This window comes from Cyclopterus lumpus, chromosome 3 (genome assembly GCF_009769545.1).
Source record: "Cyclopterus lumpus isolate fCycLum1 chromosome 3, fCycLum1.pri, whole genome shotgun sequence".
NCBI lineage: Eukaryota > Metazoa > Chordata > Actinopteri > Perciformes > Cyclopteridae > Cyclopterus > Cyclopterus lumpus.
Window position 1 is genome coordinate 24,657,442 of NC_046968.1, and position 12,405 is coordinate 24,669,846.

General features: G+C 42.6%; 1 protein-coding gene across 6 annotated transcripts in view; it reads left to right on the forward strand.

Annotated features, from left to right (window-relative positions):
- LOC117748848 (zinc finger protein 609-like) overlaps positions 1-12,405 on the forward strand; it is a 67,607-nt gene that overhangs the window by 3,134 nt on the left and 52,068 nt on the right. Inside the window, exon 1 of one of the 6 annotated variants that reach the window (XM_034558961.1) lies at positions 6,828-6,947. The exons of the other annotated variants lie outside the window; for them this stretch is intronic. The gene's annotated coding sequence lies outside the window, so the exon portion shown is untranslated. Of the gene's footprint in view, positions 1-6,827; positions 6,948-12,405 lie in introns of those variants that run through there. 6 annotated transcript variants of the gene reach the window in all.

Genomic DNA, 12,405 nt, shown 5'->3' on the forward strand with positions numbered 1-12,405 from the left:
GTAGTTAATGATTTCAGGTGTCGTAGAGGAAGTGATGCCAACACGGTAGACAAAATGATAACACACACGCCGCGCCTCCAATAAAAATAATTTAATTGTGTGGGTCTCTCTCTAATAAAGTGTTTCAGTATTTAGGACATTTCACCACAACATTTTATTTTTTTCCAGGGAGCATAGAGACGATCACCTTTTTACTAGAGCTTCTGTAAAAGGTCAGCTGTGCCCTATAAATGATTCAAGGCTTTCACTTACCCTGTGAGAGTGTTTGGTTCTGCACTGATTCATTACGGACTCCCTTTTGTATTGATTTTATACATTTTAAGGGTGGTTTTTTTTCTCTCTCGCCGAGGCCTATAATTACGTGTCCTTCTTGTGTCTTCGTCACAAGGAAATCAATATAAGCGATAGTAATAAAACGCTGTCAAGCCCAGAGTATTTCACATTGGATTTATTTTTTTAACGCCTAAAACTGAAATTGTGTAGCTGGCAAACTAATAATTGGCACACCAGTGTTCCTGTTCATAATCATAGCACCTCTTCAGAGCAAATATTTATTTCTATAGTATTTCTTGCTAGGAGGCTCGAGTAGCAGTTCATTGTGATACAGAGTTGTTGTTCTTGTCCATTCGATCACGTTTTCTATCTTTTTTTCTTGCAGTAATTTGTTCTAATCGTTGTAAAGGGTGTTGAGAGCCTTGTCGTAGTACGGCAAACACGTTTCATATAATCTGACAGAGCCATCAATTGTGAAGTGGAAGGGAAATATAAGACTCTTAAGCTGCACACAATAACATGGCGTTTTGTAGTTGTCAGAGATGTGTAAATTCGCCCTAATGCTTGGATCTGAGCCGAGGCTGAACATGAGAGCAATGCCACTTTAGGAAACAACTATTTCCTCATTCGCCAGTTTGAATTTTTGTGATCTGCTTGTGTTTACTGGAATGACATGTTACGTCTCACGGATCTGCAAAAACAGTGAAAGTTCAGCGTTGGTTTTGACCCAGGCTTTCACCCTTTTTTTTTTTGTTGAAAAATCTGTTCCACATCAGGGTGAATATCAAAGAAAGGCGTGGAAGAAGAGAATTTGACTGTTTGTTTAGAGGTCCAGGGCGTCACATTAGTCCAGGACAAGAGGATTATGTTGGCTTTGTAAGGCTGCCGTCATCTCATGGCCTCACACCAGCTGATGGCAAAGTAAGAAAGGATTTAGCCCATATCCGTAAAGGTAGCTGGTACTTACTTTGAATGTTTTCAGGCACCTTTTTAAAAGCACCTGAGTGAAGCCATTTGCTTTGGGTGAATGTATCCCCTCCATATGCACTTATCCTCGGTTTATAACGCATGCGAAATGAAAAGCGAATGCATTCCTTAATACCCTTTAGTGCAGCGGTGAGTCCATATTGGGCCTTATAATGTCATTAGTGTCATTAGGTACTGTGGCACTTTTTCTAGGTAAAATCATTAAACAGCGTTTCCTCAAGGTCGAGATTTATTTGAGGATGTTCTCCCTAAGTGATGTGGGGGGGGGGGGGGGGGGGGGGTTGGTTTCCTCCAATATCCAACTCTTGAGTCTGCAGAAGAGCACCTTTCCATGACCTGACTTCCAGATGGCGGTCATTCATTGTACATTTTCTTATCAAATCAATTGTACACAGATTTGAGCCTTTAGACATATGTCGATACACCATAGAGCTGCATCAATTTGTCAATCGAATAACAATTAATCTGCAACTACTTTGTCAAAAATCAATCTTTTACGACTGTGGCCATTAATAGAGAATCCAATGCAATATTCAAAATGTCCCATATTTGCATATGACACACTTGACCTATGGTCGGCTCACATTGAAATCTGTTAAGCACTGCAGATGCACGTTTTGACAGTCGGAATAGATTTGCATCAAGGCTTTCCTGTCACGGGTTAAGTGCTTTGTATTGTGCTCCTCAGCGTTTCGGATAAAACTACTTGTGAGAAGGAAGGTTTGAGAAGTGTTGGCGCCTCTTTTCAGCTCCAACCGCAGCAGAATCCTGAGGTTCAGACCTCAGACGGCTGACTGCAGTGCTTACCAGACACCTGAGAGGGAGATTTAAATGGTGGCAAAACAACAGCCCACTTCACCCGCAGAACTGCACCGTCTATGTCAGTGTCATTAATTAAAACAGTTGTTTTATTTGCTCTTTTTTTTCTTTTTTTTCAAATGTCAAAGCCCAGTGAAGCTTGCGCTTTCCTTGAGATTGCGATGGGTCGGCGTAAACAAAGTGTCTGAAAAGGATCTTTGTTTCTCTCTCGTCAATATTGATCCAGCCGTTGCGTGAGGTGGTTCGGTGAGAACCTAACCTCCCCTTTTATTCCCTGTGGCTGCTGTTTGTAAACTCGGCTAAATGTGACATTTGTATGGCTGAACTGTAGAGTCGTATCACGGGTCAAAGAATATGCAACTCCGCTTTTAGTTTTTATTGCACCGAGTGGATTTTCTCACTAGCGAATCGCCAATTACAGCAGAAAAGAGCACACATTGAATGCTTGTTGCACAGTGGCTGCCTTGCCAAAGACCCGGTGATCCATCTTTTCCTGGGACGCGAGCCCAGGTTACACTCAACTCCCCCTCCCCCCCACACAAGCTATAAAGATATTGTCAGCTTTTGTGGTGCAGCACAGCCTCGAGTGCTGCAGAAATGCCGTCTCATTTTGCCTTCGGTTTGAAGCATCGTCCTCGCGGTTCTTGGAAAGAAAAGCCAGAAAAAACGCACGAGTCAAATTCGAGCTCTTTCCGATAGGTTTTATATATTTTTTTATTTTTTTATTCCCTGTCAGATTGCATTAGTATGTTTAACACACGGTTGCTTTCAGTACGTTTTCATTCAGCCACTCGTAAGCGACATGACCTCATTAATCACTCTCGCCTCACTTGTTCCTCCCGACAGTGGTGATCTTTACACACTGCAATTTTCCATCTAGAAATGGCTGATTTAGTATCCGACTATTAAAAGGAAAAACAAAGGTGCGAAACTAATATTTTCAAGCTATTCTAAAGTTAATTGTTTGACAAAAAGCAGGCACGTCTATTAACGGATTTAAAAAAAAATAAAGATACCATTTTGAGTTGATGCTATCCTGGCGAAAAAGAAAAAATCGGTGAATACGTGATGTGTGAGAATTCCTCAGAGCGACATCAATACCTTTTTTTTACGCGGTGGCTGTGGGTGGTTCTGAGACACCTTCCCCATCGCCCTAATCAGGCTGCAGAACCCGCCGCCAGAATCAAAAGAGGAACCGGCGTCTCCCTCGTACATCACTCGTGGTATTGACGGATAAAACGAGGGAACATCCACTAAGGACAGAATTGCGGCAGTCTAAAGTGGAACCAGACGATCAAGTGAAACTTAAATACAAATGTCTTGTTTTTTTTTCTTCTTCTTTTCACAACTGCGTTATCAGAACCAGAGTTCCACTATCCTGTTTCACCTCACTGCCAGAGCACACATGGTAACAGACATGTGTGCATTTTAGTTGGAAACACATTCCCATCAAAGCCGCTTCAGTTTAAAGAGCACTGAAGTGTTGTAATTTCAGGCTCACAGTGATCATGTCCAATTTTCTTTCTTTTTTTGCTCACCATGGATAAGAAATTCACTCGTATTACAGGTTTCAGTTGTATGATTATAGTTTATATATAGTTAATATATATTTCAGTTGTTTAATAGTCAAAAGATTATGAAAGAAACTAGTGCCGCGTGTGTTTTCAGCTTTACATTTTTATAGGTCGACATCCAAACTGGTCCGAGGCTTACCGTTACAGCTTTAAAGAAATCCCCATTAAATCCACATATTTTTGGTGTGCAGTTACAAGCAATCGTATGAGGGCCCTCAAGGTTTGACTGTCATGGTTGGCCGGTTGCCATCGTCAACCACATTTGGACCAGTGTCAACCATTTTGTGTTGCCTGGTTGCTGTTTTTGGTAACCAACACACTTGATTCCTCCGTCCTTGGCATGAAATCCTTTCATGAGAGTGCCGCTGTTGTGCTTTGTTGTAAATGGCTAGATCTGTTTAACGTCATGCTAAAAAAAACAAAAAAAACATGACAAACCCAGAAGATATTTTCTTTTGACTTTGAGAGAGTTGAACCGATTTGTCAAGCAAATCTAGGCTGCAGGAAGTCCTCATCTGCCCCTTTTTCATTTTTCAATTAATCTGATATTGTGATGGTACTGGATTCCCCAATTTGTACGGAAAATGTGTCATCCTCTCAAGGAAAATCAATAGAAACATCCCACTTCAACATGTCAATCTCAAGAGTAGAGATGAGGAAATCTGCTCAGGGAGGGCCAGCCTCCCCGAGTTGAATTCCCCCGGTCAGACTGCTTTTCTGCTCTTTTGTATGTGTGTGTTTGGCCAAACACGATGTTCAATTATTACATCTTTAAAAAAAAAACGGCGGTTTCTTTTCTAGTAGATACCGCAATACACAACCTTTTTTTTCCCATAGCGTCGAAAGATGGTGAGCGTCACTCTCTTTTTAACGTGGTCACGTCTCCATTCTGATCCGGCAGATGAAAGGTTCACTTGCTTTTAGGACGCGGCGCTCTACTCTTCTATCGTTCCGGTTATTGTGGGAAAAAGAACTGCCCAGACAGACGGCGCCGCTATCGCCGCAGAGTGAATTAAAGTGGAAATGCGAGAAAGCAGACACATTGGTAGTGAGAAAAAAACGTTTTGGGGTAAATCTTTTTAATATAGGGACCACCAATTGAACTATTTAACAAAAAAATTTTAAAAAACGATCCGTGGTCGATTTAATCGGAGCACCCTTACTGTTTATCCGCAGCCAGTTGACATTGTTTTCGTCTGGTTTCAGTGCCATCATAAAAAGGAATGTTTTTTGTCTAAACAATCAGAAGCAATCTTGTGGCTTTAACATAACTGGATTGGACCGTCCTGCCTGTTTTTTTTTTTTTTGGAAAAAGAAATATTGGTGGGAACCATTTCGCTCCACAACTTAAGGCAGATGTCAGTGTTGAGATGTTGTGGTGTCTCTGTGCGCGTCAACAGAGGCTTCATGGAGACCACATAACTTGTAATTGGACAGCTTTGTCTGCTTCGAGTTTTCCCCCTTCATGTTTCCATCCCTTGCTAGTATTTTGTTCAAAGGCAAGACGATACGGAGCGGGCCTTTTTCTAACAGCGACCAGCTCTTTCTTTTGACCAAGGGAATAAACGGAGGTAAACTCCAATTACTTTGAGTGTGTAATAAATGCACGAAACGGCCCGAGAAGGTGCAGCACATCTATCTCGTGAGGTGGCGGTGCCGCGACAATCAGCGGGTTACATCCCCCGCTGACCTATAAATCAGCTCCCACGCCAGAGGAATCTACTGCAGGAGCAGTGAAACAAGTCGACAGAGAAGCATAAATTCACTTTTAGTGTTATTAGTAGTAAAGAGAAATATTGCCATCCTGCGAGCTGTGAATATATCAGACTTAATAGGAATATGTAGTATGTGCCGTTGCGACTGCTCGTCTTGGGTTTTAACTTGTTATCTGCCAAAGAACATAGATTACACGCCGGCATAAAAGGGAGAGTATGAGGTCCGACGGTCTACCTGTTTGCTTTGCATTTTAATTCGGCAGGCACCATAAAAGAAGATTGACGATGTCGGAGGGAAGGAAAACAGACATGTGTGTAGGTAGATGGATAACTAAAGGAAGTGGAGATTATTTACAGTCTGACTTCGGGAAGGGAAAGCAAGAAACGCGTGCTCTTTTTCTTTCTTTCTTTTTAGTTTTCAGGTTGAGTGAGCGCCTGACCGAGCTGACTTTGCGTTTTCGGAGGTGGATACACACGTGACCTTGTCGTTAAATGGATGACCCATGAATTGATCGCCGTGGCAGCAAATATGTAAACGGCAACAAAAAAAAACACTTAATGCAAACGCATTTAACCGTAACATTAGGTGGTGTTTTTCTTTTCTTTTGCGTGACTACTTTGTGAAATATAACCCCGCAAAAAAATTGTATTTCTCTCCACAAAACCCCAGTTAGCTATTTGGCAACATGAAATCTATGAATGTGTACGACACCAGGTTTAAGACTTTAAGACCAGTTTTCTTTGCGTCTAAAACATTTTTTCTTAATGTGAGCTGATAAAACAAGCAATTCAACCATTACGGAGTACAAAAAAAGGAAAGCCTCATAAATACACCAGTCTGGATGTACCACCTCTTATTATTAGTAAAATATAACACGCCGCTCCTCCCCTGACTCGCAAACCATTCCCGGCATTTTGAAAAGTCGGCCGTGATTGAGTGGGTACGCAAGTGTCAGCACTCACTGTCAGATGTTACTGCCCACTTTTGCGGTTTTATGAGCCAGACGTCAGTGGCGAGATGAAGCTGGCCGAGGGAAGAAGGCCCATTTAATGCGCCGCTATGTGCATAAAAAGACGAGCCGTAGTTAAAAAATATATATGTATATACATGCATACAAATAATTGGGTCAGCGATTGATTCCGCACTGTCAAAAAACTCGCAGCAATTCTGATCAATCTTGAATCGTTGGGGGGTGGGGTACCAGTCGATTTGTTTGAATGTGACACCCGTGCCTCTCGGGGACGGATCGCTGTTGCATTGATTCTGGAAAGCTACCGCGTTGAAGAGGGACGACGCCGTTTGAAGCCCCCCCCCCCCGCTTGTTGACTCCGTTAAGCAGCTGCTGGAGGAGAGGCAGGCAGTTATGGGAGGTTAATGGTTGTCCGTGCCCCTCTCTCTCTCTCTATCTATCTCGTTAGACATTCACATGGCAACACCTCAACTGTCCACGGTACAAACAGTAGTGCAGTCTAGTCTATTAGTCACTCGGCAGCGGCCCGTTGTCATAGCGAGGCCAGTGTTCTCTGTGGTGCCGTTCTGTTGCTTTTTACTCCAGATCGTTTGCAGATCGCTCGGCGGGTAAGTGGACGATTCAGTCTGGATTAAACTGGTTTATATATCCCATGTTTATAAGTCATATGTAGATGCGATACATAAGGCTGACTTGTCTTGTGTGCAGATGGTTATTTCAGCAAGAACTTGCTGGAATCTGGCCTGGCAGGCTGTCTGTGCAGGAATGCATGTTATAAACAATACTTTATCTTATTCTATTACACACACACAGTAGTGTTATACAAGGAAAAGTCTGCTCTAGCCTCAGGCCTTGTCCTCTCACACCTCTTCCTTTTTCTCATCTATCAGTCGGTATTCAAATAGAAAAACAAACTTACTTTAGCCGACCCATATATTGAACTCCTTTCTGTGTTTGTGTAATGAGGAGACCTCAATATGACGTTGATGGATTGATGGAAGGGGGATAAACGGTCCTCATGGCCACTCGAGGCTGTAACAACGCACTGCCAGTATAGTTTGTAGTCGCGCCTGTCACCGGTATGTTGACGTCCAACCTGAAGCTATATCTGCTGCTTCTTGGAATGCGGATGTATCCACAATGAAATAAGGACTACATCGAGTTAACCTTTCATTCTCTATACATAAAGTTACCGACCTTATTTTCAACCGGGAAGCAAATGGGTTACATTGCTTCATGCCTGCACTCCCGAACTACATTTCGTAATATTCCAACTTGTCTTTTTAGGTGGCGATTCTGTTATGGCATCGTGGTGTAAGCTATGTTCAGTTAATGCGACCGCTTCAAACAAAGACATCTTTATGGTGGGTGTTTGGCATATGGCCGCCAAGTGCTGCATGTAAATTCTGTTGTGACGATGCGTTGCACGTTCTCCTTGTTCCGTGTCGACCTTACTTTAGCCTCTCGGGAAGAATATATATCACAATATCCATCGTCCATCTGTCCGTCTTAAAATAAAGTGTTTTCCCCTTTTTTTTGCGCTTCTTATGTTACTTGCTTAGTGCTCTCTTTCTTTGTCGTTGGAAGCTCCCCACTGCGGTCAAATTACTACGCACGTGCCTTTTTTCTTCGAGAAATGTTAAAAAAAATAAAAATAAAAAATGCGTGTGAGTTCTGATGCAAAATGCGGCATGTAGTGACTTTCTGCTGAATCGGTAGCGTGAAAAGGGAAACGTGCATCGCAAGCTGTGCGCCGTCTTCACATTAGTTAATAGTCGGGATCTGAAGCCTGGCTTCAATCGGGCTAACTGGGTGCAGTCGGGCGTTGCCGTCACGCTGATTATCCTCTAATGAGAAAGAGCTTGAGCCCGTCGAGCCGACTGACGACCTCAACTTCCAACATCGCCGCTGATTCCCGAGTCTCATTAAATCAAGTGTCCTTAACGGCGCCGGATGACCCAAAGGCCGGGTTGTTTATCTGAAACTGCTCAGTGACGGAGGTTTGAGACCAGTGAGGTGCGGAAGAGGAAATGCTCATTAACCAGAAATGATCATATCCTATCATCATCATCATCATCATCGAGCGTACGAGTGAAAATGAGAGGGGCTAAGTGTCTGTGTGCCTCCGAGGAAATATGAAGTTATATGGACATGACGCGTTGCTCAATGTTATTATGGTATTTAAGTCATCAGTCGAGTTATCATTTGGCTCAACAGCCCCGTTGAGAAATCATATTGATATTTCTGCAGTAGTGTTTCCAGTATTGAGTTCCTGGGGTGGTTCGGTATGACGTTAATTCTGTCAAATAATCAGTGCTGTACTTATTTAGTAATTCAGATTTTATTTTTAATCTCCGATAAATGTAAGATGCTACAGCTGCAAGTTAGCTCTTTTAAAAAAAATGTTATAGTAACTATTTATTTTGATTTGAATTTGATTAATTTCGCATGCGATTGTGTTGCGCTTAACTTCCAGCTTGTTTGCATATTATACAAAAGGTTGTTCCGGCCAGCTGCCGTATTTATATTAGTCACAGTAAGTCACTCTGAGAGTTCCGCCACTTCATGTTCGTTTACTGCCGCTTTGGCTTTGGATTTGTCGACTTTAGCCTTTTTGAAGCTTCTTGTCACGCTGCCGCCGGATCTTTTGGAGGTCTTTTTGTAACGAGATGTCACAAAAATCTCACCGTGTGGATGTCTGGTCGCGTATTGACACTTGTTTTGTCGTTGCGTTTGAAGCGCCTTTCGCAACAATGCCTGATGGGAAACGCCCTCACGTTGGACGGAAGCGTTCATTCATTTAATCTGATAAACCTGATTCGGTTTTTTTATTATTATTTTTTTATTCTCAACATGCGTTTTCATCTCATTGCCACACCAGGACAGAAATGGATGTTGAAACGCTCTTAAAACATTTGTTTGCATATCAGTTCTCGTGCCCCACCACTCATTGTCAAGTTTTGTTTTTTTCTTGGTTCCAAGGAATAGTGTGTCTCTGTTGTATGACACACAATCAATCAATCAATAAATAACCCCCCAAAAAACGCAGATACTAATTACATGTATAGTGGCGCATTTTCAGTTGGTATGAGTGTTTGACTCCAGCACACTGCATGTCTATTACTCGTACATCTTAAACATAAAACTACTTTCTACAGCTAAACTCAGGTTCATGTGACTAATGATGAAACAATCGGGGAGGAGGCGGGGCACCGCACATGCAGTCGATTCAGACCGACATGTCTATTCATTATTATGGACTTTAATGTCCGCCACCTGTCGTATATTTAAATCGATCGGCTGTTTATAGATTCATGCTACATTCGCTGTCCCCTTTCTCGAAACCGGGACACACCGCAGAAAGGTTGCGCCGGAGAACATTTTGAACATATCGCTCAACACGAGTCTCCCCCGAAGTCTCCTCCTCTGAGACGTTAAGCATGCACTCGGAGATCCCTACTTTACAGTCGATCGTAAACAAGTTGTGCCAAAGCAGATGCTTGCCGCCGCTGTCATTATATCGGCTGGCATCGAGACAGTGTCTCAATTATAGAATGAAGTGAGCGGAGATAATGGGACGTGTTTTGATAATCTTACCGACTTGCTTTTTGTAATTCAGAAATCACGGCGGAGTGCAGTGGCTGAGCATGTTAATGGAGCTTCTCTTGTTACTTCTGGAGTCTTTTTTTTTTTTCCTGAGCGCAGGAAGAAGGAAGAGAAAAAATCAATGTGGCACCTTGTCGGGGTTTTTAAAGATCTGGGTTTCCTTACACTCGGGCCCCCTCTGCATCAGCTGTGGCCACAGACGAGCCACAATTTGATTATTTATCCGTACTCCTCGGTCGGTTGGATTCCCAGATTAAACCGGTCACAACTATTACCCCTTGACAACATTATGGCGTGGGGAAGGTTCATATTTCGGTCTGTGTTTTCCTTTCCTACAAAGATCGAGGAATTGTGTATAAACTGTGCTGGAATTGAGGTATTTCTAATAGTATTTCACAGAGAACAAGTACTTGTGTGCCTTTTTTTTAAAACTTCATAGCGTGCATGAAGGCAAGCATTTCAACTATCAAATGTCACTTAATTAAGCTTTGATTCATCAGAACCAAATGTTTGCTTGCTTCTAAAAACTGATATTTAGCTCAATTTGACTGCAGTTCACACAGAGCTGACTTCATCTGTCAGCTACTTTTAAACCTTTTGATGTTTATCAAAAGTTTAAATGACGGAACAAAGTGAGCGTACGCTGTCTGACGAGAAACATTGCTGAGATTCAAGTTAAATGCAGATTTTTTTTTTTTTTGAGGAAGTTTACCATACAAATACAACATGTGAATTACTTGGCCAACTAATCTGTAATTGCCCCATAGCGTATTGTAAACCGGAGGCCTTTTCTACTTCTGGTGCTAGTCGTCGTCATCTGAAAAACACACTTGGTTAGGTACACAACATAATTATGGTGCAAGTGACACTTGATTTTTATTTGCTTGGCAGTTATCTCTGTTTCTCCACGATTAGACATTTCACTTCAAGATGTCAGCGTTCTCCAGCCCACACGTTTTCTTCATACGCACTTATCTTTTTTTTCTCCATACCTACTTAAATTTTTTTCTCTTCAAACTGATTGAGTCACTAATAGCCGGAACTATGAATTTCAATGGTTCCCTCACGATGTGCTCTACAAACGAAGTTGCCTCGCCTCCCTGACCTTTAGATAGCGTTGGTTAACTTTAGATACGCACATATCTACTTTACAAGAGGCACTCGGCCAACTAGCAACAGAGGTCTAAGTTCATTTTGACGTAGGCCGATTTATAAAGAGATCATGGTTCAGCACGATATTGGTTAGCCACAATGATAAAGTTCAAGGACCTTTTCGTGGTTGCGGTGACTCACACTTTGTATGCTGCCTGCTGACTCCTCACTCACTTCTCTGAACCGGCCCCCGTCCGGTAGGGCCCACTAGTGATAAAACAGCTGAGTGCATACTCCTGCATCCAAAGACTCAGTAGAGGAAAACTGTTTGCTCTCTTTTGTTGTGGACGGTGTTGCCACTAACGATACTACCAGTACACACATACCGCTGAGTATCTATCGGCTGTTGAAAGACGGCAAACCCGTACGAAATGTCTTGTACGACAACTTTGAGCCGACTGCCTGCGTACGTCGCTGCTTGTCTTTGTGTGTTTTACACAACCTTACAGGCAGTTTGTGTCTAGCCGGGGGGGGTTTAGTTAATTGTGGTTGCAGTCATTCAATCGCACAATACAGCGGTGGTTGTTGCAGAGACACACCTGGCAGAATCTGCTCTCTGCTGAGGTCACCTTTCTAGTTTATGGAGCCGTTAGACAGCCGTGTGTGTGTGTGTGTGTGTGTGTGTGTGTGTGTGTGTGTGTGTGTGTGTGTGTGTGTGTGTGTGTGTGTGTGTGTGTGTGTGTGTGTGTGTGTGTGTGTGTGTGTGTGTGTGTGTGTGTGTGTGTGTGTGTGTGTGTGTGTGTGTGTGTGTGTGTGTGTGTGTGTGTGTGTGTGTGTGTGTGTGTGTGTGTGTGTGTGTGTGTGTGTGTGTGTGTGTGTGTGTGTGTGTGTGTGTGTGTGTGTGTGTGTGTGTGTGTGTGGGCAAACCGTTTTCACGGCCGCATTTTGTTTTTTAAAGGCTAAACTCCAACAAATGTGGATTGAAGCAGATTATTTTGTTAGATAAACATGTTGTGAATTTTGGAAATGATTGCAATAATTGCAGCGGTTCTGGCAGTGTGTGTGTACGAGAAGGTGGACTATTTCAGGCAATGTTTCTGTAAGTTAGCAGTGATAATAACTACAATATATGGCGCTCTCTCTCTTCAGTTTTGTTATGAACACTAATTTTGTGTTTTGTTGTACTTGAAGCCCTATCGTCAGTTGGGGATTTGCAATGTTTCCCATTTCTATTATGAAGCAAATTTCAGTCAAATCAACCTGGACTGGAAGTATTTGACATTAGATCAGCATTCACTTTTTCGGTGTTATATTGGAAGCCCCAGCTAAACGTCCTTTTGAAATTGTTTTCGAGATTGTCGTTGGCTG